The 25,347-nt window shown below is 38.2% G+C and overlaps 1 long non-coding RNA gene across 1 annotated transcript in view; it reads left to right on the top strand.

Moving 5' to 3' along the window:
* LOC149126228 (uncharacterized) overlaps nucleotides 1-25,347 on the top strand; it is a 139,746-nt gene that overhangs the window by 101,076 nt on the left and 13,323 nt on the right. The gene's annotated exons all lie outside the window — the stretch shown is intronic.

Raw genomic sequence — 25,347 nt, 5'->3', positions numbered from 1 at the left:
AAGAACTGTAAGTGCATGTAAAAAACGATCAGGGAATTTTCTCTTTCTGGAAATTTCTGACTAAAACAACACCAGTCAGTTAAAGTTCTCATCATCCTACAATGTAAATAGGCTGTGTAATAGGCAGGGAGGAAAAGGAAGATGAGAACATGGAAAGCACATGTCTAAAGTAATATTACACCTTCTCAATAGCATCCTTTATTTTATTTTTCTAAGCAAAAGCACAGCTGGACTAATATTCATTATTTTAGCAACAAAGAGAAAATGGTATTCTCCATAACCTTCATTTAGATAACAAATCACAGTTCTCTTAAGATGTCCTTTGCTTCCTTTTAAGGCCTGTTACTTAGAAAATAGGAAAATATGTTAACAACTAACACATTGTGCTTCTTTAGACCTTCTAGAAAGATTAGAAATCATTTTAAAATGGGAAATTTCTGAAATGTCTATTTCTTTAAACCTCAGATTTACTATCTGACATTAGTTAGGGTATTCTGCATTTTGAAAGGGTGATGATGAAGCAACACACAGGACACAAGTTTCTCCAAATATCTATATCATATTGCCTTGTTCATGTCATATCTTGCTGAGGCATTGCATATATATCATAACAGAAGATGACTGGATATAAATTGACAAGGGATTATGCTAATAGCTGCTACTATTAAATATATATAATGGTGATCTGAGTATACCAAAATGCAAAGTTAATCAGATCACATTCATTTAAGTTTTATTTTGGAAGAAAACAAACCACCCTATATCTTCAGCTTCTTTAACGGGTTGCTTCAGTGATGAGAAAATCGTGTATTATCTGTATATCTATTGAAAATTCTTGAGTGATTTTTTTGGAGAAAATTCATTCTAAAAACCCTGCTTTAATTGCCTCCCTTCAATCTGATAGTGACTCCTACCAATGAGAGTTAATGCAGTTTTTTGTTTGGGGAAAAGTTTGCATGAAAATGGAAACCGTCCTAATCTTCATTAAGAAGATATTTGGTGTTAAAAGTAGAGCATTAGCGAAGAGCCCAGATTGTACAATACTCAATGTAATGTAGATTTTATTATACAATTTAGAGAGGAGTTCTTGATAAGAACTAAATAGATATGAACATATAACTACAAACCCAACCTTGAGATTGCCAGAGAGAAGAAAAAGTCACTGGCTGCCCCCCAAAAAATGAAAGCAGATGTCAGATGCAAGCAGCTGTGGACTGGGAAATTCAACAAAATTCCAATATTCAAATTGCTTCTCTGGATATGAACTGCTTGTTAACATAGTTTCAGACTTGATCCGAGCTGCCAGTGAACCATCTGTGTAAAATGAAAGTAATCTGCTGACGGTGTCCATCCAGGTAGGCATCAGCATCATTTGATTGGAAAAAGAACAACGCTAAGAGGTTTTCTGGTGAGTTTGTCAGGAAAGCATTATTGTAATTAACATCAGTTGTTATAATAGTGAACACTAGACCAAAGAGAAAACAAGTGAGTGTTTGCCTCAATATTTAAGGACTATTTGAAGAGGGAAAAGAAACAATCCTTCATCCCAATGTTAGGTTATAATAGAATATTCTGGGTAGGAATTGAGACTGAGGAACGAGATTGAGGATATTGAGAAAATTACATTCCCAGCACCACAAAAGAGAGACTTGTGATGATGATGGAAATGTACCATAGGTTCACAAGCAAAGTGTTAGGAAAATTGTGAGCTTTTAAAAAATTCATTACCACAGATCCTCTAGAGGATCAGAAAAAAACACTTTATTTTATTGTTATGTTTTGAATAAAATAAACATATGTAGATGCTGAAAGGTTTGTTCACAAATAGGTCAGCTTGTGGCAGCAGTCTTTCATAATTCAAGATACATCAGCCTGGGCAGGAGCTGAGAATAAGAGCAAGTAATCAAAAGTGACCCAAAGCATGACACCAGAGTTTCCAGATGGTATAGAAAAAAGTCCATAATTTATGATTGCCGGTGCAGTAAATAAATCTAAAACAATAGGCGTGGATGGGGAAGCAGTCACAGCTGACCAAAAGAGCAGTTGTAATGCAACCCACAGAAAGCTGGGTGCCAGAAGTAATTGACATAGTCGTCAAATCAATTTCCTGGGGTGCAGACACTCAAGCACTCAATCTGATTCTGTATGCTGCACAGCATTCGGATTATACAGCTGCCTCTAATTCAGATAGCCTTAGCTCAATGTGAATCCAATTCGAGGAACTGTCTGGAAGTGAACAGTAATTATTTCAGCTTCCTTTTTACAGGTCTACGGTTTTCTCGTCAAATTACTCTCTTTTGGAATCACATATATTTCATATTAATTGCTTAATGTTAACCTGATATTTTTTTTCTCCTCTTGTGTACTATTTTCAATGACATTCACAAAATCCGTGACCTTTCCTCCCTGGATACCAGTGGAATACCGTTTCAGAGCAAGAAGCCTATGTGCATAATGATGCTCTTCATGTTGACTATGGAAGCTGCCACTTAGGTTATGTCATACCTAAGAGGACTGATTAATTAATTAATTTTTCAGTATTTCAATTCAATGCATGTTTTCAAAGATAAGATTAAATAATCTTTGACTGTAAATAATTTACTTAGTATTTACTTATTCATTCTTCCAATGGTAAGAGAGTGACTGCATTGCATCAGACACTTGATAAGTATGGATATTGGAGACAAAATTATGTTTTCAAAGAGCTTACAGTTTAGTGAAAGGCCAAGATAAGTAAAGAATCATGTAAGAAGAATTTTTTCAGACATTTAAGTTTGAATTTATTTATTTAATTTATCAGGAAGACAGAGAGAGCTCCCATATTCTGCTTCAGTCCCAAAATGCCAACAACAGCCCAGAGTGAATCTGGGACCTAGGAGCTAGAAATTCAATCCAGCACTCCCATATGAGTAACCTAAGTTCTTGAGCCAAAACATGCTGCATTCCAAAGTACCCATTAGCAGGAAGCTGGAATCAAGTATGGAATCAGGGTTCCGGTGATGTCGCCTAGCAGGTAAAGCCAAAGTCTGCAATAAGGATGTCCCATATGGGCACGGATTTGTGTCCAAGCTGCTGCACTTCCAATCCTGCTAATGGTCTGGGAAAAGAAGTGGAAGATGGCCCAAGTTTTTGGGTCCCTGCATCCAAGAGGGGAAATCCAAATGAAACTCCTGGCTCCTGGCTTTGGCCTGGCCCAACTCTTGCTGCCATCTGGTGAATGAACCAGTAGATGGAAGATATCTCTTTCTCCCCCATCCCCTCTCTTTTTCTCTGTCTGTCTGCATCCTTGACTCTGTAAGCTCTAAAATATAAATACATATTTTTTTAAAAAAATAGGGTACACATTCTCTAACTAAGGCAACTCAGGCACTTAGATGTATGATTTAGGCATCCCAACCAGCCTCTTTACTATCCAAATGCCCACCTCAGGTGAGAAGAATTGTAGGTAAAATATAAAGGTGAAGAGAGTAGAAAGTGTTGATTGATGTATGAGTGTGTGTGTGTGTGTGTGTGTGGATATATATGGATCAAGGGGCAAAAGAAAAGGGGTGGAAAGTGTTTTTGGGTTACAGAACAATTTTAAACACTGTCATTGACTTGCTACTCAGAGAAACTGGGAAGAACACGATTGCCCCACTTGAAAATGCTCAAGGGTCAAAGCACAGAAAGGCTTGGTCACTGAACCAAAGGTATAAACATGGGAATTAGGCTACAGTCTGAATAGAGTGCTAGTTTGCTTCTTAGCAGAGGGTTTTCTCTGGTTCTGTGCCCAGTTGTTTATGCCAAGTTCCAAGTTTTCAGAAAATAGTAAGATGGGGTGATGGGTCAGACAGCATAATGCAAGAAGAATAAAAATTAAAATTAAAAATGCAAAATAGAAGAAAAAGAGGATGGAGACAAAAATTTATATTAATTTTGCAATACCACAAATGTGAAACAAGCTGGCTTTTGTCTTCCAGAGTAAATGAGAAGAAGGGATTTCCACAGGGACTGCAAGACTAACAGGATTTCTATGGCTGCACAACATCTTTGTGAGGGCGCATTAGAAAATGATAAATCACACCATCAATGAGCTATTTGTTTGCGATTAATTTAACATTATATCTTTGCAAGCAGGGGAGGTGAAGGGTCAAGGAAAAGAGATAGTAAGTTGATTATGGGTGCAAACTGGCTGAGCCATCATCAAGCCTGGGAACAAAGAAACACAGGGTGACAATGGTTAGTGGTGTTAAGGAGGCAGTGAAGACAACAGAACAATGACAGGAGTTTGGATCCAGAAAAAATTCTGAGAAGAAAATGAAAAAATAATGAAAAAAATAGCACAAAATCAAAGCAGCAAATAAACAATTACATTGATAAGGAATTTGAAGTAAAAAGAGAAAAAGAATTAAATCTGAGTTGATTTTTCATAAAGTTCATCTTGTGTTTATATAATAACATTTCCAATTTTAGAAAAATTAGAGAATGAATAATAATAGAAAAAACAGAAAAACACTTCTATGTCACAAAACAACCACAGCTGGCATTTTGAGGTACTTTCTATAGTCATTTTTCTCTAGACAACATATTTAATTGTGAACAAAAGGTGGAAACTTGGGGAGTCCTCCAAGATGGCGGAATAGGGAGGGAGTGCACTGATAATCTGGGAAAAGATAGTTTAATAAAAGTGGAGATACTGTAGTTTCAGGTAAGAGTTAGGGAAAAAACTTCAGAGGAAACTCTTCCGGAACTAGTGGACCTAAGTGGAGGGCACGGGTGCCCACAGCTCGGGACCCCAGCCACCGAGTCTATGCACCAGCACTGGAAAGGGAGGGGCCAGTGCTAAGACACTGACTTCCTTCAAGGAGAATAACTCAGCTGTGCAGAATTACTTCCCTTCTGAATAAAAATAAGAGAGAGAAAGAGAAGATTTACCATGCCAAACCTGGGTGTTTCACCTTTGGCACACCCTTAACCCTAAAGAACTGAACAGAACTCTCTGACCACACCCACCACAAGCCTCTAAAATTCCACCAAAAGCAGACAGTCCACTTAATCTAGAGTCATAGTATGACAAGAAAAGCCACCACATCAAGGAAAAAAAAGAAAAAGAAACCAAAGAAAATCTCCATAATGCCAAGCAACAAACACAGAAACTGAGAAAACTAGAACAAGGAAGACATTATGACACCCCCAAATGAACATGACACTACAATTCAAGATTATGAAGATGATGAGATAGAAGAAATGCAAGATACGGATTTCAAAAAATTTATTATAAGAACATTTAAAAGTTCCAAAAACAAATTCTTGAACTACAGAAATTCTTACTGGACAGGATAGAAAATCTTTCTCGTGAAAATGAAATCTTAAGGAGGAATCAAAATGAAATGAAGAATCTAGTTGAAGGCCGGCGCCGTGGCTCACTAGGCTTATCCTCCACCTAGCGGCACTGGCACACCGGGTTCTAGTCCCGGTCGGGGTGCCGGATTCTGTCCCGGTTGCCCCTCTTCCAGGTCAGCTCTCTGCTATGGCCCGGGAGTGCAGTGGAAGATGGCCCAAGTACTTGGGCCCTGCACCCCATGGGAGACCAGGAGAAGCACCTGGCTCCTGCCTTCAGATCAGTGTGGTGCACCGGCCGCAACACGCTGGCCACGGCGGCTATTGGAGGGTGAACCAACGGCAAAGGAAGACCATTCTCTCTGTCTCTCTCTCTCTCACTGTCCCTCTGCCTGTAAAAAAAAAAAAAAAAAAAAAAAAAAAAAAAAAAAAAAAAAAAAGAATCTAGTAGAACATGAAATTGTGATATTGTGATATTGAAGAGAAATCAAAATGAAATGATGAATTCAATAGATCAAATGACAAATGCATTTGAGAGTCTTAAAAACAGAATCAGTGAAGCAGAAGAGAGAATGTCAGACTTAGAAGACAGAGCACAGGAAAGTATAAAGTCAAACCAAAGAGAAGAAGGAAATTAGAAATCTAAAACATATTGGGAATCTATAGGATACTATTTAAAACCCCAACATTCGGGTTCTAGGAATTCCTGAAGGCATGAAGAGAGAGAAAGGCTTAGAAGGCCTTTTTAGAGAGATACTAACAGACAACTTCAACGGGTTTGGAGAAGGACAGACATCCAAATACAGGAAGCTCATAGAAACCCCAATAAACGTGACCAAAAGAGATCCTCACCATGAAATGTTGTAATCATCTCACCTCAGTGAAACACAAAGAAAAGATTCTAAAATGTGCAAGAGAGAAACGTCAGATTACTCTCAGAGGATCTCCAATTAGACTCACAGCAGACTTCTCATCAGAAACCCTACAGGCTAGGAGGGAATGGCGAGATATAGCCCAGGTACCAAGAAAGAAAAACTGCCAGCCCAGAAAATTATATCCTGCAAAGCTCTCATTTGTGAATGAAGGTGAAATAAAAACCTTTCATTGCAAATAGAAATTTAAAGAATTTGTCACCACTCGTCCAGTCCTGCAAAAGAAGCTTAAAAATGTGTTACAAACAGAAACGCAGAAACACGGCCATCAGTATAAAAGAAGGTAAAGGAAGAAAACATCCCAGGAAAAGATCAGAGGAAGTCCAAAGCATATATTAGAAATATCTTTGGCGGCCAGCGCTGTGGCTCAATAGGCTAATCCTCCGCTTTGCGGCACTGGCACACTGGGTTCTAGTCCTGGTCGGGGTGCCGATTTTGTCCTGGTTGCCCCTCATCCAGGCCAGCTCTCTGCTGTAGCCAGGGAGTGCAGTGGAGAATGGCCCAAGTGGTTGGGCCCTGCACCCCATGGGAGACCAGGAGAAGCACCTGGATCCTGCCATCGGATCAGTGCAGTGTGCCGGCCTCGGCAGACATTGGAGGGTGAACCAACGGCAAAAGGAAGACCTTTCTTTCTGTCTCTCTCTCACTGTCCACTCTGCCTGTCCAAAAAAAAAAAAAAAAGAAAAGAAAAAAAGAAAAGAAATATCTTTGGGAAAATGGCAGGGCAAAGTTACTACTTATCAATAGTCACATTGAATGTTAATGGCATCAACTCTGCAGTTTAAAGACACAGACTGGCTGAATGGATTAAGGAACAAAACCCATCTATTTGCTGCTTAAAGAAAAACTTGTTTCCAACAAAGATGCATGCAGACTGAAAGTGAAAGTTTGGAAAAAGATATTTCATGCCAACAGAAATGAAAAATGAGCTGGCATAGCCATCTTAATATCTGACAAAACAAACAACACAAAAATTGTCAAGAGAGATAAAGAGGGGCACTATGTAATGATTAAGGGATCATATCAGCAGGAAGACGTAACTATTATAAATGTATATGCACCTAATTATAGGGCACCAGTTTATTAAAAGATATGTTAAGGGACTTAAAGGGTGACTTAGACTCCATTACAGTAGTACTGGGGTACTTCAATACTCCACTCTCAGAAATATACGGATCAACTGGACAGAAGGTCAACAAGGAAACAGGAGTTTTAATCAACACTATAGCCCAAATGGATCTTACAGATATCTACAGAACTTTTCATCTTACACTTAAAGAATTTACATTCTTCTCAGCAGTACATGGAACCTACTCTAGGATTGACCACATACTAGGCCATAAAGCAAGTTTCAGCAAATTCAAAAGAATTAGAATCATATGATGCAGCTTTTTAGACCACAGTGGAATGAATCTGGAAATCAACAACTCAGGAATCCCTAGAGCATATGCAAACACATGGAGACTGAACACCATGCTCCTGAATGAACAATGGGTCATAGAAGAAATCAAAAGAGAAATCAAAAATTTTCTGGAAGTAAATGAGGATAACAACACAACATATCAACACTTACGGGATACAGCAAAAGCAGTGTTAAGAGGAAAGTTTATAGCAGTAGGTGCCTACATCAAGAAATTGGAAAGGCATCAAATAAATGAGCTTTCAACGCATCTCAAGGATCTAGAAAAACTGCAGCAAACCAGACCCAAATGAAGTAGGAGAAGAGATATAATTAAAATAAGAGAAGAGATCAACAGAATTGAATTCAAAAAAATTACAAAAGATCAGCCAAACAAAAAGCTGGTTCTTTGAAAAAATAAACAAAATTGACACCCCATTGGCCCAACTAAGAAGAGAAAAGACCCAAATCAATAAAATCAGAGATGAAAAAGGAAATGTAACAATAGACACCACAGAAATAAAAAGAATCATCAGAAATTACTATAAGGACTTGTATGCCAGAAAACAGGGAAATCTATCAGAAATGAATATATTCGTGGACACATGCAACCTACCTAAATTGAACCAGGAAGACATAGAAAACCTAAACAGACCCATAACTGAGACAGAAATTGATACAGTAATAAAAGCCCTCCCAACAAAGAAAAGCCCAGGACCAGATGGATTCACTGCTGAATTTCTACCAGACATTTAAAGAAGAACTAACTCCAATTCTTCTCAAACTATTCAGAACAATCGACAGAGAGAGAATCCTCCCAAATTCTTTCTATGAAGCCAGCATCGCCTTAATCCCTAAGCCTGGAAAAGATGTAGCATTGAAAGAAATTATAGGCCCGCGCCGTGGCTCAATAGGATAATCCTCCACCTTGCGGCTCCGGCACACTTGGTTCTAGTCCCGGCTGGGGCACCGCATTCTGTCCCGGTTGCCCCCTTCCAGGCCAGCTCTCTACTATGGCCTGGGAGTACAGTTGAGGACAGCCGAAGTGCTTGGGCCCTGCACCCAGATGGGAGACCAGGAGAAGCACCTGGCTCCTGGCATCAGATCAGTGTGATGTGCTGGCCACAGCACGCTGGCCACAGCGGCCATCTGAGGATGAACCAACAGCAAAAGGAAGAAATTTCTCTCTGCCTCTCTCTCTCACTGTCCACTCTGCCTGTCAAAAAATAAAAAAAAAAGAAATCGAATTACAGACCAATATCCCTGATGAACATAGATGCGAAAATCCTCAATAAAATTCTCGCCAATAGAATGCAACAACACATCAGAAAGATCATCCACCCAGACCGAGTGGAATTTATTCCTGGTATGCAGGGATGGTTCAATGTTTGCAAATCAATCAATGTGATACACCACATTAACAAACTGCAGAAGAAAAACCATATGGTTATCTAAATAGATGCAGAGAAAGCATTCAATAAAATACAACACGCTTTCATGATGAAAACTCTAAGCAAGTTGGGTATAGAAGGAACATCCCTCAATACAATCAAAGCGATTTATTCAAAACCCACAGCCAGCATCCTATTGAATGGGGAAAAGTTGGAAGTATTTCCACTGAGATCTTGTACCAGACAGGGATGTCCACTGTCACTACTGCTATTCAATATAGTTCTGGAAGTTTTAGCCAGACTCATTAGGCAAGAAAAAGAAATTAAAGATACAAATTGGGAAGGAAGAACTCAAACTCTCCCAATTTGAAGATGATATGATTCTTTATTTAGGGGATCCAAAGAACTCTACTAAGAGACTATCAGAGCTCATCAAAGAGTTTGGCAAAGTAGCAGGATATAAAATTAATGCAGAAAAATCAACAGCCTTTGTATACACAGGCAATGCCACAGCTGAGAAAGAACTGCTAAGATCAATCCCATTCACAATAGCTACAAAAACAATCAAATACCTTGGAATAAACTTAACCAAGGATGTTAAAGATCTCTACAATGAGAATTACAATATCTTAAAGAAAGAAATAGAAGAGGATATGAAAAAATGGAAAAATCTTCCATGCTCTACGTGCAGAAGCATGAAGCAAGACCCATACCTTAAACCTCACACAAAAATCCTCTCAACAGGGATTAAAGATCTAAATCTGCAACCCGACCCCATCAAATTATTAGAGAACATTGGAGAAACCCTGCAAGATACAGACACAGGCAAAGACTTCTTGGAAAAGACCCCAGAGGCACGGGTAGTCAAAGCCAACATTAACAATTGGGATTTCGTCGAGAAGGTTCTGTACTGCAAAAGAAACATTCAGAAAGTGAAGAGGCAACCTACAGAATGGGAAAAATATTTGCAAACTATGCAACAGATAAAGGGTTAACAACAAGAATCTACAAAGAGATCAAGAAACTCCACAACAACAAAACAACCAACCCACTTAAGAGATGGGCAAGGACCTCAATAGACATTTTTCAAAAGAGGAAATCCAAATGGCCAACAGACACATGGAAAAATGTTCAGGATCAGTAGCAATTAGGGAAATGCAAATCAAAACCACAATGAGGTTTCACCTCACCCCGGTAAGAATGGCTCACATTCAGAAATCTACCAACAACAGATGCTGGCGAGGATGTGGGGAAAAAGGGACACTAACCCACTGTTGATGGGAATGCAAACTGGTCAAGCCACTATGGAAGTCAGTCTAGAGGTTCCTCAGAAACCTGAATATAACCCTACCATACAACCCAGCCATCCCACTCCTTGGATTTACCCAAAGGAAATTAAATTGGCAAACAAAAAAGCTGTCTGCACCTTAATGTTTATTGCAGCTCAATTCACAATAGCTAAGACCTGGAATCAACCTAAATGCCCATCAACAGTAGACTGGATAAAGAAATTATGGGATATGTACTCTATATAATACTATAAAGCACATAAAAAACAATGAAATCTGGTCATTTGCAACAAAATGGAGGAATCTGGAAAACATCTTGCTGAGTGAATTAAGCCAGTCCCAAAGGGACAAATATCATATGTTCTCCCTGATCAGTGACAACTAACTGAGCACCTAAAAGGAAACCTGTTGAAGTGAAATGAGAAACAATGACTTGATCATCCCTTGTCCTGTCAAGGAACAACTTACTACTTTATTCCTTTTAGTATTTTTTTGTCCTACTTAATACTATTGGTTGAAATTTTAATTAATACACAATTATTCTTAAGTGTTTAAATGTAACTGAAAAGTGATCCCTGTTAAATATAAGAGTGGGAATAAGAGAGGGAGGAGGTGTACAGTTCAGCATATGCTCAATTGGACTTGCCCCAAATGGAAGAGTTAGAAATTTATGGGGGTGTGGGGAACAAGCCACTGTAAACTAAAAGCTGTGCTTTGGAAATTTATATTTATTAAATAAAAGTTTAAAAAAAGGTAGGAACTTTTGTTTTCCTTTTTATCCCAGTATTTTGTCATAAACATTTGCACTGATATGTAATTAATCTTATATGTATTTTTCACATGGCTTAATAGCATAAGAAAATAACTTACTTCTACTTAGCTTTGCAAATAAATATTTTGGTTAGTGGATTATTTCCAAAAGTGTGGATTACCTGGTTTGTTCTATTTGAAGATTTTTATGCATAAAATAAGACAATTACACCCTCACAGTTCATAGATACCGTGAATAATTAAATTTTTAATAAATTTGGCTTAGAACAAATTATATGCATATTTGTTTTGTCCAGTAATACAATTAATAAAGGAAATCTATTTTTTGAATTTCCTTGAGTTTTTAAAGACAACTCAGAACCAGGTAGGAGCCCATAATTTGTGTCAACTACATAAATAATTTACTTTTTGAATCAAGCTACCTTCAAGGAAACACATGAAGATGGGAAAATGCATGGACTTTATTTTATTAATACAGAAATGTAAGAAAAAAACACACAGAAATACCATGTTGGAAATAGTTAACACTATTCTTTTTTTTTTAAATTCTATTAACAATAATTATATGTTTTTATGGTATATAGTGTGACATTTTAATGCATGTATACATTGCATTAAATTGATCATAGGATAATCAACAGCTTTCCCTTGTTTGACATAACTGTATGATTGGAAGCACGTAGCTCCTTTTCTCTTTGTTCATACAATATATACAAATTTGGGGGAACTATAGTCTCCTCACTATGTTGCATAACATGAAGAAAGTATTCCTTCTATCTAACTGATTTGGTGCCCATATCAAATCTCCCTTTGTCTCTCCCTACTCTACTCTCATGCTCCATTAATCACTATATTGTGTTCCGATAGAGTTTTCTTAGGTTCCACATAAGAGGGAGAACATGTATGTTTGCTTTTCTGTGTCTGTCTTCTTTCACTTAAAATGTCCTCCAATTCAATCTGTTTTTCTGCAAATGTCAGTATTTCATTCTTTTTGTAGCTAATATTCCATGGCAATTATATACACATTTTCTTAATCCATTCTTCTGATGATAGATACCTTGGTTGATTCCATATCTGGGCTACTGTGAACAGTGCTGCAATAAATATGATGGAGCATGTGTCTCTTGGATATAATGATTTCATGTCTTTTGTATGTATTTCTAGTAGTGGAATTGTTGGGTCACTTGGAAGATCTATTTGTAGTTTTTTTTTGTTTGTTTGTTTTAAGAAATTTCCATACTATTTTCTATGGTAGTTGTAAATAGACAGTTTCACCAACAGTACATGAGTTCTCCTTTCTCTACATAATTTCTATCATCTATTATTGTGACTTTTTTTATAATAGTCTTTCTGCCAAAGAGAAAGATGGTATCTCATTGTGGTTTTGATTTTCATTTCCCAGATAGCTAGTGATGTTAAGCATTTTGTTATTTTTTTTTGGCCATTTGCATTCTTCTTTTGAGATTTTTTTTCTGCATTTCTTAATTGCATAGTTACTTTTTGGTTTTGAGTTTTTGGATTGCCTTATATATTCTAGATGTTAACAATGTGTCACGTAACAGCTGGAAAATATTTTAACAAATTATATCAGATGTTTATTCCCTTAGTTGTTTCCCTTGTTGTGAAGAAGCTTCTGAGTTTTTTTATATCCTATTTTCCTAGTTTGTGCTTTTGAGGTCTTACTTCAAAAAGTCATTGCCTACACCAATGTCTTGAAGTATTTCTCCTGTTTTCTTCTGGCAATTTCATATGTAGGTCTTTGATCCACCATGAGCCAGGAGCTTCTTCAGGGTCTCCCATGTGGGTATAGAGGCCCAGGCACTTAGGCCATCTTCCACTACTCTCACAGGCCACAGAAGAGAGTTGGATTAGAAGAGGAGCAGCTAGAACATGAACAGGTGCCCATATGGGATGCTGGTGCTGCAAACAGAGGCTTACCTACTGCACAACAGTGCTGTCTCCCTCCCCTCTTTCTCTTTTTTTTCAAAAAGGGACCTAAATCTCTTACTTTGGGCATCATATATCATGTAAGGGCACCACTCTGGGACTTTGAAGATGGGGAATAATACTCTAGATGGATACTCTGGGACAACTGATTAGTCCAGGTTTGTCAATGATTTTCTTATTAGCCATAGTCTTCTTTCTGACTACAACTATGACTCCCCTAGATCTTGAGGTGGTGAGAATTCATACTCTATGCTGTCCAGATTCGAGTGGTGTTAGAAGTTGCCTGACAGCAGTCTTTTTGGAACTAGTAGGGCACAAGCCCAAGTTGCATGGCCAATGACAAAACATGTATTTCTGCCTTTTTGTTTTCTTCTTTTCTCTTTTTCCTCTCTGTTATGTTGTTGGCTATGTGTTTTTGGCCATCCTGACTTACATGAATTCTTCTACTTGAATTTCCACTATTGTCTTCCTACATAATCTAAAAATGTTAAGAGGCTCTTATCCCTTAATCTGGTAGTTCCTAATTCTAACATTACCTTTACCCAGTGAGCTGAGACTGTCAAAAGGGTTGCAGTTCTAGTTTTAAATGATGCATCCGTTTATTTGCTACTGCATCCAGAATCCCAATATTTATTTGCCTTTAAATAGACTGATCCTGACATACAAATCATCCAACAATATATTTGGATAGTCTTCTCTCAAGGATTATGAGATATTTGTTTGGAAATGTCCTGGCTAAAACATTAAGGCAGTTACATTTGGAGGAGGGAACCCTCTTGCAATATATAGATTACCTCCTTATCAGTAGCCCTTATTCTATAAAGGTTTTAAATTTCCTGGGACAATGGGGACATAGAATTTCCCCTGCTAAAGGTCAAATCTCTACCCAAGGGATAAAGTCTTTCAGGCCTTGACAATTGATGCAAGTAGGCAATTATCTTTATTCTACCACTCCATACTAAAAGATGACTCGGAATAATACTTTGAATGGCAAGATTTTGTCAAACCTGCATTCCTAGATTTGGGCTCATAGCAAAGCTCTTATATGAGGCCTTTAATGAACCAAATCAGAAACCCCTAGAATGGACTGGGGATTGTATCAGACGATTCCAAGAACTTAAGGAAAATCTAGAAACAGCCCCATGCCCTAGGTCTCCCCACTTAAAAATTCATTCCCTCTGTACATGGAGGCAAGAGGAAAAAAGCACTTGGTGTCATTACTTCTGTAAAAACAGGACCCTGTGGCAGCAGGATGTCCAGGGAGCCTCAGGGCTGTAGAAGCTATAGCCATAGCAGTTGAAGGGTCATTTAAGTTAACTCTAGGTCAACCTCTTGACGTACTTACTCCTGATCAATAACAGGGGCTCTTGAGGCTAAAGGTCATTTATTATTAACAGCATATAAACTCTTGGGGCCGGCGCTGTGGTGTAGCTGGTAAAGCCACCGCCTGCAGTGCCGGCATCCCATATGGGCACCAGTTCGGGTCTCAGCTGCTCCACTTCCAGCTCTCTGCTATGGCCTGGGAAAGTGGTAGAAAATGGCCCCTGCACCTGCATGGGAGACCAGGAAGAAGTTCCTGGCTCCTGGCTTTGGGGTGGCTCAGCTCCGGCTGTTGTGGCCATTGGGGAGTGAACCAGCAGATGGAAGATGACTCTCTCTCTCTCTCTCTCTCTCTCTCTCTCTCTCTGCCTCTCCTCTATCTGTGTAACTCTGACCTTCAAATAAATAAATAAATAAATCTTTAGAAAAACAGGATATAAATTCTTAAAATATTAGGGAGTCAGATGATAGAGATTTAATTCCCTCTTGTGTAGAAACTATGGAATACACATACTTCAGTTGACTAAAGCATGAGACACTACTTAATCTTGATGCTGAATGCTTTACTGATGGGACAGTTACACGTATGAAGGAACTAGAATAGGATGTGCAGAGGTTAGCTTACAGAAATTTATAGAGGCAAAAGCCCTGCAACCCAATATCTCTGCCCAAGGCTAAGCTCAGTGCTTTCATTTGTGCCCTGCTACTGAAGAAGGGTTTGACACTAAATACAGATACAGACTCCAAATATGCTTTTTAATCTTAAGTATCCATGTAGCCAAGAAAGAGGCTTACTTAGTGTAGTTTCCCAATTAAATATCACGAGGAGGTATTGAAATTGCTGTAAGAAGTATTTATGCCCATGGACATTATGTTAATTCACTGTCAGAGATATCAAAAAGTGGATACTCAGATCATTAAAGGAAATAACTTGGATGACAGAGCTACAAAGATGGCACCTTTAATAGTTTTAGAGAATCAGACAACTTTGATCCATGCCTTGCGATACTTAGCTTCAAGTCCCCAATACTTGGCGTGGTGTTGTGGCACAGTAGGTTAAGCTACCACCTATGATGTCTGCTTCCTACATGAGCTCCACTTCGGATCTTAGCTACTCCAATTCTGATTCAACTTCCTATTAATGCTCCTGAGAAGATGACCCAAGTGGTTGGGCCCTTGTTACCCATGTGGGAGATGGAGATGGCATCCAGATCCCTGGCTTTTGTCTGGCCCAGCCTTGGCCATTCTCTCTTTCTTTCTCCTCCTCCCCCCTTCCCTCTCTCTCTCCTCCTCTCTCTCTCTCTGTTACTCTGCCTTTAAATACATAAAATAAATCTTTGAAAATGTTCCCAATACCCCTCAGCAGTCATAGGCAAATGAAAAGGGACTGCAAATATGGATTCTTGGATTTTGGATCAAAGCAAGGATATGCTAGGGTATGGTTAAAATACAAATACAAGACCTTTCTTTCCTAGACAGAGCAATAGAAAGCTATTAAGTACTTACTTAGTGTCCTCAACTTGGGAAAAGATCCCATGATTACACTAGCGACCTAACTGATTGGAGGACATGGTTGTGAAAGAGATACTAAAGGCTTGGGAACTATGCTTCCAAACAAGCCATATCATCACCCAATTTCTTCCCCTCTCAGCCAACCCATACAACATCTGGGTACCTAACCAGGGGAAGATTGACAAGTAGATTCAAATGCCCCCTGCTGGAGGCTTTAAGTATCTCTTGACAGTCATAGGTAGCATCACTGCACAGGTAGAAGCCTTGTAAACTTGAATAAAAAAGGCAACAGAAGGGGCCAAAATTATTATTAAGAAATATTAACCCATGCTTTGAGTTACCATGAATCCTCCAGTAGGACAATGGCCTTTCCTTCACTGCTAATTGAACAAATATCTAAGCCTTAACACTATTTGTAAGCTACATATTTTCTGGAGACCAGATTTTCAGAAAAAAGTAGAAAATGCAGATCAGAACTTAAAGTTGACTCTAGAACAATTATGCCAACAAACTTCTGTTAACAAGTTTAGTTTATTGTCTATTGCCTACTTGAGAATAAGAACAGCTCACAAAAACACTCTTAAACTCAGCCCTTTCTGAATGCTACATGGAAGACCTTTACTGACTACTGACTTGCTCTGTGATTCAGACACTAGCCAGAAAGCCATATTATCAACCTAAGCTAGGTACAACAAGAATTGCAAGAATATAGGAGCAACATACTCTCTGAGTCAACTCAGTTTTTTCTTCAAGCTTGGCACAATTGGGCTTCAATAATAGGTCCTCATTTTTCTTATTGCTATAATTATTTTCCTAATGTTTGCCTTAACCTGTGCTCCAACCGAGACCCTTAAAAATTTTAAAATTAAGACATAAAATATCTTGCTATGGGTACATAACAATGTTATCACTATTCTGGAGGTTCTCATTACCTCCTGCAGAAAAGAATGAAATACCAACAGCGTGATTAATCATAACTACAGAGGAAAAGTTGACTAATTGCAAGATTTACCACTAACATTCCCAGACTCACAATAAGCCCACAAGATACAATTGTTGAAACAGTTTTCTTAAATAATCACACTTAAGCCAAATCCTTCTCAATTCTCCTCAAACTACACTCATTAGTCCACTGTACGCCAAAGGAGATAATCATGTGATATCTGTTAATGTGAATTAACCCCTTGGTTTTCCCACTGATATCTGGTTTATGAAGACCTACTTAGGCCCAACTGATGGCAGAAATTACCAGAAGTCTACAGAATGGGAGACACTCTCTCTGCATTGAAGATTTAATAATTTTTACCTTGAAACTAAAAATTGAGACCTGAAAACTTTTCCTTGCCCTTAAGCCTCTGTGCAGTAACTGAATACTGCATAATCTGCAGACACTACCAGTCTGATCTTAGTGGCTCACATTAAGCTCACCCTTTTGTAGGATTTCCTGGCCAATGAATTGACAATTGATTATACATGCGTGAATGCTCAACAGGAAGTTTGGCTACAAACAGAATCTCTGTCTATGAAATATCAAGTCTAACTAGAAAGAAATGGGCCATTGGACTGATCTTGGGAGGCATAGTGTCAGCCACTGTATTAGCTGCTCCTTTGGAGACTTTGCTTACCACAAAGCAACTATCAAAACCACACTCTGACCATGCAGAATCTGGTACAAATCACAGATGATGCTCTGGATCATCTACAGACACTTTTGGCTCCCTGGAAGGAGTGGTTCTTGACAACAGTCTTGCCTTTCACAATTTAATGGCTAAACAATGTGGAATATGTGCTGTAACAAGCAAAATCTGCTGTCCTTACATTAACAATTTAGGCACAATGGAATCAAATATTAAGAAGATTTATAGCCAAGGTAAATAGCTTTAGATTCTTTGGACATGGAGCACCAGCAGCCAACTTCATCTGGCCTGCAGTAAAAGAAGCCCTTCTAAACCATCTGGTTTCTACCTCTCAAGATTGCTAATGGCTATCATCTTGTTGTTTTTTGACCCATGTCAGTTAAATCTACTTGTTAAGTATGTCTACTATAGAATGGGACAATTCCACTTCAAGTTGATGGTCATTCAAGGCTTCCAACTGCTGGCAACTGGACTGGACTCAAGTCCTAATTCAACTGCTCCACTGCTGGGGCCCCCTAGATGGGGTTATCCAGAGAATTCCATGCCCTGGGTAGGCTGTGGAGACAAATCCATACACAACATTGAAGAAGTTAACAGAAGACAGACTATCACCCCTCATCAAACCATTTAAAATTAAGGGATGGAATTATCTGAGGAGGCAATTCTCTGAGTTCCTATTATCTCAATAACCATAGGGTATGGATTCAAGTCCTCTTTTTCTGATGATAAACAGATTCATACCAGTTTATCTGAAGATAAACCAGGCTCATACCAGTTTAGGAGACCAAATATGACCAATAGCTCATTTTAGGCTCATTTTAATACATTAGCCTGCTAGGTGACACACCCACCAGATGCCATGACAGAACACATTGGGACACATAAAGAGTTAAAAAGAGTGCTATCTGGATTCTGTGAAATTTCTACCTATTTCCCAGAAGAACTATGAACACTATAGTCCCTTACTAAAATGTACCTCTCCTTTTATGAAATAATCCATATAATGTTAAATTCAGTTCAGAGATGGGGCACTCTCCTTTTGTAGGACCCACTGTGGAGTATATATCTATTCTTTCTCAAGAAAATGCTTGCTGCTCTACTAGTCATTATTGTCTTCTTGCTCCTAAATTTCTTCTTGAAGCAAAGTCAAGGATCTGAGCAGCTCTCACTGTCCAGTATTTTAAATTTCAATAAATTTATTCACCCAAAGAACACATTTTTAAATTAATACAATACATAAAAGAGATTTGTAAAAATTATTTTATTAATTTTAATCCATGTTACTTATTTTTCTAAATGAGTGTCTTTCATTCTAAAATCCTAGAGATAACAAAAGATCTTTGATGTAAATAAGAATGATCTAATAATTAACCCCAGAATTTTCTGCACAATACTAAAACTGAAAGCAAACTGAATCTGTAACAGTGATGAAGGAAATGCCAGACCTAATGGATCTAAGATATCAAGTTTTTTCCTCCTAGTCAAGAAATCAATGATGTATGCATCCCACACATTTTTTTTTTTAAAGGAAACTTCTCTCATCATGTTTTCATGACTGATAATCATGTAGTGCTTCTTTCAAAGCTAGATTGAGGACTAATTTCTTTGTGATTTTTTTCTTCTGATTGCTATAATGCACTTGTGTGAAGTAGATGTCTACCCTTCTAACCACCACAGACTGTATGAAGCCACAGAGAGCATCACTCAACAGGGAGAAGTTACTAAACGCTTTTTATTGATGTACCTATTGAGTCTAATCATTGACCTGGTTCACAATACTCTTATTGCTAACAGAGTGTGCCACAAAATAAGGATGTGAAACACTTGTTCATCCATCTATCCATTCTGTGTGCTTCAAGTAGACTATATTAAGATGTCATCACTATGCAGTAATTAAATTTCTTTAAGTTTGAATTGATTCAATCATACCACTGTTAAAATGCACAATTCAAGAAAAGGATGACTTTTCTCATTTCTATGTAGCATAGATGCATCAGTGAGTATTTTAAAAACAAATACACTTTTTTCTACCATTGACATATTATCTGAAAAAAAGTTCTTACAATAATACAGGTGAAGTACTACTGAATATGCTGTTAGAAAGCATGTGAGACTTAACTACTTTGAAATGAAAAATCCACCATATATTTCCATAGTGTATGGGAAACAAGAGGTTGTACAAAGAAACTGGAAGAAGTAAGTTTAGCTAAAATGTCAGTGAAAGCAGAAAGAATGAAGACTCTCTAAGGTTAATGGTTTTATTTTATGCATTTTTGCTGATTTTGCCTACATGGGAGACAATACAGGAACTAAGCAAGATGTTAAGGTAACTGAGAGAAGATGGTAGTAACAAAGCTAGAAGACTTCACGTTATTAAGAAGCAGAAGTTTCTATATTGATCTATTCTTGAATAATATGCCTCCCCTGAAGCAGAGGGCAAATTGGTTTGCTGTCCAGTGCAATAAGCACATGTTCCCCTGCGGAAAGGTTGGGAAAGTTTGCCTGATGAAAGTCTTGGGTTTGTTAGCTCTGGATTCCTCACCTGGGATGTAAACCCACTGTGTATGCAATGTCTACTTGTCACCTCAGGGGGACCTTGATGGGGGCCAAAGGAGCTAAACAGGAAGCTCATGCTGCCATGTTCCAGGAGTAACAGCATCCCAGGATGCCTGGAAGTGGCAGTCCACTGCGTTATATGTAGATGGGATTAAAGCTCAGGCCCTGCACAGTGTTGACACTTCCTTTTGGGAGAAGGGAGATTATGTAAGTATAATTTTTTATTTTCCAAACTAGAACGGTCTACTTGTATTTCCACAGTATTTTGTATTTGTCTTCTCTCTTGGAACTTTTCATTCTGATTTTCTTGTGTACTTTCTTGTTTTCACATCTGATTTGTAGTATTTTCTGTACCATCCACACTACTCCTTAAGGTCAATGAGGTCTTGACTAATAGTTTTTATCAGATGAATGTGTGCTTTTGTAATATGCACTCTTCTTGCACACACTGTCTCCCTTTTTAAAAAAGTTTATTTTATTTATTTGAAAGGCAGATTCACAGAAAGAGGGAAAGACAGAGATCTTCTATCTGCTGGGTCACTCTCCAAATGGCCACAATGGCTGGTGTTGGGTCAGGCTGAGTCAAGGAGCCAGGAACTCCATCTCTGTTGCTTACCCAGGTATTTGAGTAGACAGTTGGATAAGTAGCAGAGCAGGATCTGAAACCAGAACTCTGATATGGGATGTTGGCATTACAAGCAGTAGCTTCACCTGCCATGCCACGTGCCAGCTGCTTTGCCTACACTCTTATAACACCTGTTGCTCTCAGTTGAATTACAATAGCTCCTTCCCACACACCTCACCAGGTACAGTCCAAAATGTGTAGGATAGCTTTACATGCTCTAAATGGGCTCTGCAGGTCTTCCATCAAATGATCCAGACAAGGAAGAGAAACCTGCTTTTGAATAGGATTTCAGCTGTTCAAACAGGTAGTGTTCACTGGCACTAGAAGGGCTTTTCCTTCCAGAATGATAAAACTGTCTTATTTTTTAACATATTAACCAAAAAATGTTGTACAGAATATAAATATATGGGGCCAAATATTACAAGGAAATTCACTCATGTTGGAATATTGGCATCAGTTACATGCCTTATGGCAGGAGACATGAGTCAAGCCTTACCTGAGTAATTTTTATTTTTTTTAAATTATTTATTTATTTGAGTTGTAGTTACAACTAGAGAGAGGGAGACAAATGTCTTCCATCTGCTGTTTCATTCTCCAAATGGCCACAACAGCTGGAGCTGGGACAGTCTGAAACCAGGAGCCAGGAACTTCTTAAGGGTCTCCTACATGGATGGGCTTCTGCCATCTTTCACTGCTTTCTCAGGTCAAAGCAGAGAACTGGATTGGAAGAGGGGCATCCAGGAATTGAACCAGCACCCATATGGGATGCCAGTTCTACAGGAAGCGGCTTAGCCCACTAATGCCACAGTGCCAGCCTCTGAGGAATTTCTTTCTCTAAAGGACATGAAAATTATGCTGAGTGAATTAAGCCAGTCCCAAAGGGACAAATATCAAATGTTCTCCCTGATCGGCGATGACTAACTGAGCACCAAAGGGGAAACCTGTTGAAGTGAAATGGACACTATGAGAAACAGTGACTTGATCAGCTCTTGTCCTGACTGTTGGTGTACAATGTAATACTTTATCCATTTTAGTATTTTCTCTTTGTTTTGTTCTAGTACTATTGGTTGAACTCTGTGATTAACACACAATTATTCTTAGGTGTTTAAATTTTAACTGAAAAGTGATCCCTGTTAAATATAAGAGTGGGTTTAGAGAGGGAGGAGATGTACAATTTGGGACATGCTCAAGCTGACTTGCCCCAAATGGTGGAGTTAGAATCATGCCAGGGAATCCCAATACAATCCCATCAAGGTGGCATGTACCAATGCCACCTCACTAGTCCAAGTGATTGATTTCAGTTCACAATTGATCACACTGATAGGTCTAAGAGTCAAACGGATCACACAAACAAGTCTAGTGTCTACTAATACTAGCTAATAGAATCAAAAAGGGAGAGAATGATCCATCATGGGAAGCAGGATACACAGTAGACTCATAGAATTGCAGATGTCCTAAATAGCACTCTGGCCTCAGAATCAACCCTTAAGGCATTTGGATATGGCTGAAGAGCCCATGAGAGTATTTTAGGCATGGAAAGCCAAGACACCCTGGAAAAAAAAAAAAAAAAAGACCTAAATGGAAGATCTCTGCAAGTGAGATCCCAGTGGAAAGAACAGGACCATCAAAGAAGGAGGTACCTTTCTCTGAAGGGAGGAGAGAACTTTCACTTTGACTATGACCCTGTCGGGATAAGATTGAAGTCGGCGAACTTAAAAGGCTTCCATAGCCTTGGCAACTCATGACTAGACTCTAGGGAGATTACTGATGCCGTAAACAAGAGTGTCAAATTGTTAAGTCAACAACAGGAGTCACTGTGTACTTACTTCTCATGTGGGATCTGTCCTTAGTGTGTTGTCCAATGTGAAGTACTGCTATAACTAGTACTGAAACAGTATTTTACACTTTGTGTTTCTGTGGGGGTGCAAACTCATGAAATCTTTACTTAATATATACTGAATTGATCTTCTGTATATAAAGATAATTGAAAATGAATTTTGATGTGAATGGAATGAGAGAGGGAGCGGGAGATGGGAGGGGTGTGACTGAGAGGGAAATTATGGGGGGGAGCCATTGTAATCCATTAACTGTACTTTGAAAATTTATATTTACTAAATAAAAAATAAATAAAAAGGACATGAAAATAGCACTTCAAGATGATCCATTTAAGACAATTCCGTATATGCAAATGTAATTCTGTGATTTCCTAAAACTGACTTTAAAAATATACAAATTAATTTTCAATGTAGACAACATCAGCCGAGTGCTTTTAAGAACTCTAGCTATTATGGAATGATGAGAAACTTCATGATTCTCACTATGGCATGAGATTAAATTGAGCCAATGTGTGAAATCTCTGCAGAAAATAGGTAGGAGTAAAGATGCAATGTTATTCTTCCAGATAATTCCTCAGAGTGAAAATAAGCACTAGCCATGAATTTGAATAAAACCAGGGTAATACTAATCCGAACATTCATTCAATTTTTTGCTGGTTTTATTTTCTGGAAACTCTGTTGAATTTCCCACAGTCAGACATTGTATGTTCTTAGAATTTTGTAGTTTATTGATTTGGGAAGACAGACAGTTTAACATAAGGTTATCTGGGAAGTTTCCAAATTAATATTCAATGGATAAGTGCTCATTCGTTTATGTTGTCCCTCATTCTATCATATTTGTCAGTTCCAAGTTGTTTGCAATTGGAGTAAAATTGGGGAAAAATCAGGATAATAAGAAACCTCTAAAGCTTCAATAATTTTTCTTAACTTTTCTTCAAGGTATGATTAATTTAGATTATTTTATTAATGCATCATCCCTTTCTCCGATATAAGAATCCACCAGTAGTATCCTAGCTTGGAAGCAAAGAGTTTTGACCACGTAACACAGATTGACTGAAGGGTCTCCTCTCAATTTAGGCTTGATGACTCTAAGAACTCATTTACAGAACAGAAACTGCCCTTCTAAATTAGATGTGTTATGTGTTGGATCTAATCCTGATGAATTTCACATCTATAATTTCCCCTTCAAAAGAGACAGGTATAATCAAGGTCATGACATTTCTTCCAGACATCACACAATTGATTTCTCACTTCTGTTTTGTTTTGAAAATGCAGAACAGGCATTCAAGGGCTAAATATCAATACCATGAAAAATGGAATGATGTCAAGAAGAACCATTTGCAGCTGACTATGTGCCTGCTCTAAAAACCAGTTACACAGCTCAGCAAATACATGGCATGCACTTGTCTAGAGGAAGATGGACTGCAAATAAATTATTAAGTTTTTTCTACTGGCGGATGGGACATTTCCACATAGACTGAACTGCGTGTCATCACAAATGGCGAAAGGATAAACAGGCACAGACCAGCTTGAGAAAAATTGATAGTGACGGGGGTACATCCTGATTCATAACCACTTCTTTCCAGATTAAGGAAGCTGCAAACAGCAATTTCTATGATAATCCTGTAGAACCCTTTACAGATCTGTAAGATCACTCCCCCAAAATTTAAACATACACACAAACCACCGCTGATTAAAAACTGAAGAGTTTTAATTTATGCTTCAGATATTTGCTGGATCTCTAACCAGACTGCACTTTAAGGGGGGTGAGCTAGCCTATGTAGATATTTAGAAAGTAAAAGGTGAAAAATTATTCTCTCAGAGCTGAGATTGTGGCACATTTGCAACACCAGCATCACATATAAAAGTGCTAGTTCAAGTACCAGCTGCCCCACTTCCAATCCAGTTCCCTGCTAATGCACCAAAAAAAGCTGCAACAGACAACCCAAATGATTGGGCCCCTGCCATACACATTAGAGAACCAAATGGTGTTTGTGGCTCCTGATTTCAATCTGGTGCGGCCCTGGCAGCCATTTGGGGAGTAAACCAATGATGGAAGGCATCTTTCTATCTGTCTGTCTAACTCTGCCTCTCTGTAACTCTGCCTTTTAAATGAACAAATGAATAAATCTTTTTTAAAAACTGGCTTTCTTGTTATTGTACACTGGGAAAATATGATTGGCTCTTTTCAGTGTTAGGAATTATTCTATTTCCTCACAGTCACAGGTGTCTATTTGTCTCTTCCAATGTTTACAAAAGGAAATTATTTGTGGCAAAAGGTGATTGGCAACTTTGACTTTGGATAAGGAATTCAAAGAGGCTACTGCCAACATTTTTTTCTTTTATAAAAAGCCAAAATAATAATTATTAAGAAGTGGTGAAAAGAGAGGTCTAAGAACTAAAAGAAAAACAAGGAAAGAAAAAACACTCACTGCCCTTCAGTGTGTAAAATATGCGAAAGATTGGAATATAAAAGGTAAAATATTAAAAAAAAGTATTGGAGAGTCAGTCCTTTCAATAAATAGCTGAAAAAGTCAGTGAAAAAAAATTTTACTAGCAGCCTAAGCATCAACTCCAAGAAAGACCGCCTAACTGAATTTATATCTAGTTTTCTGCATTCTGTTTTCTGTTAAGGAGTGTGGGGTGAGAAGATACTTTGGTGGATTGTCTGGCTCACAAGAATTATCTAACAAATCTCACTTGGACCTATATATGTTTGAGGAATTCAGAAGAGATTTTGCTGTTGCTTTTTCATTATTATTTTCTAGAATTCTTATCTATGGATGAAGACCAGCTTCTGATCTGAATAACACA

This window comes from Oryctolagus cuniculus, chromosome 6 (genome assembly GCF_051225735.1).
Source record: "Oryctolagus cuniculus isolate XC-2025 breed Fujian yellow rabbit chromosome 6, ASM5122573v1, whole genome shotgun sequence".
In the NCBI taxonomy this organism is placed as follows: domain Eukaryota; kingdom Metazoa; phylum Chordata; class Mammalia; order Lagomorpha; family Leporidae; genus Oryctolagus; species Oryctolagus cuniculus.
Note: the sequence above shows the minus strand (reverse complement) of the source record. Positions and strands in the feature narration are given on the sequence as shown.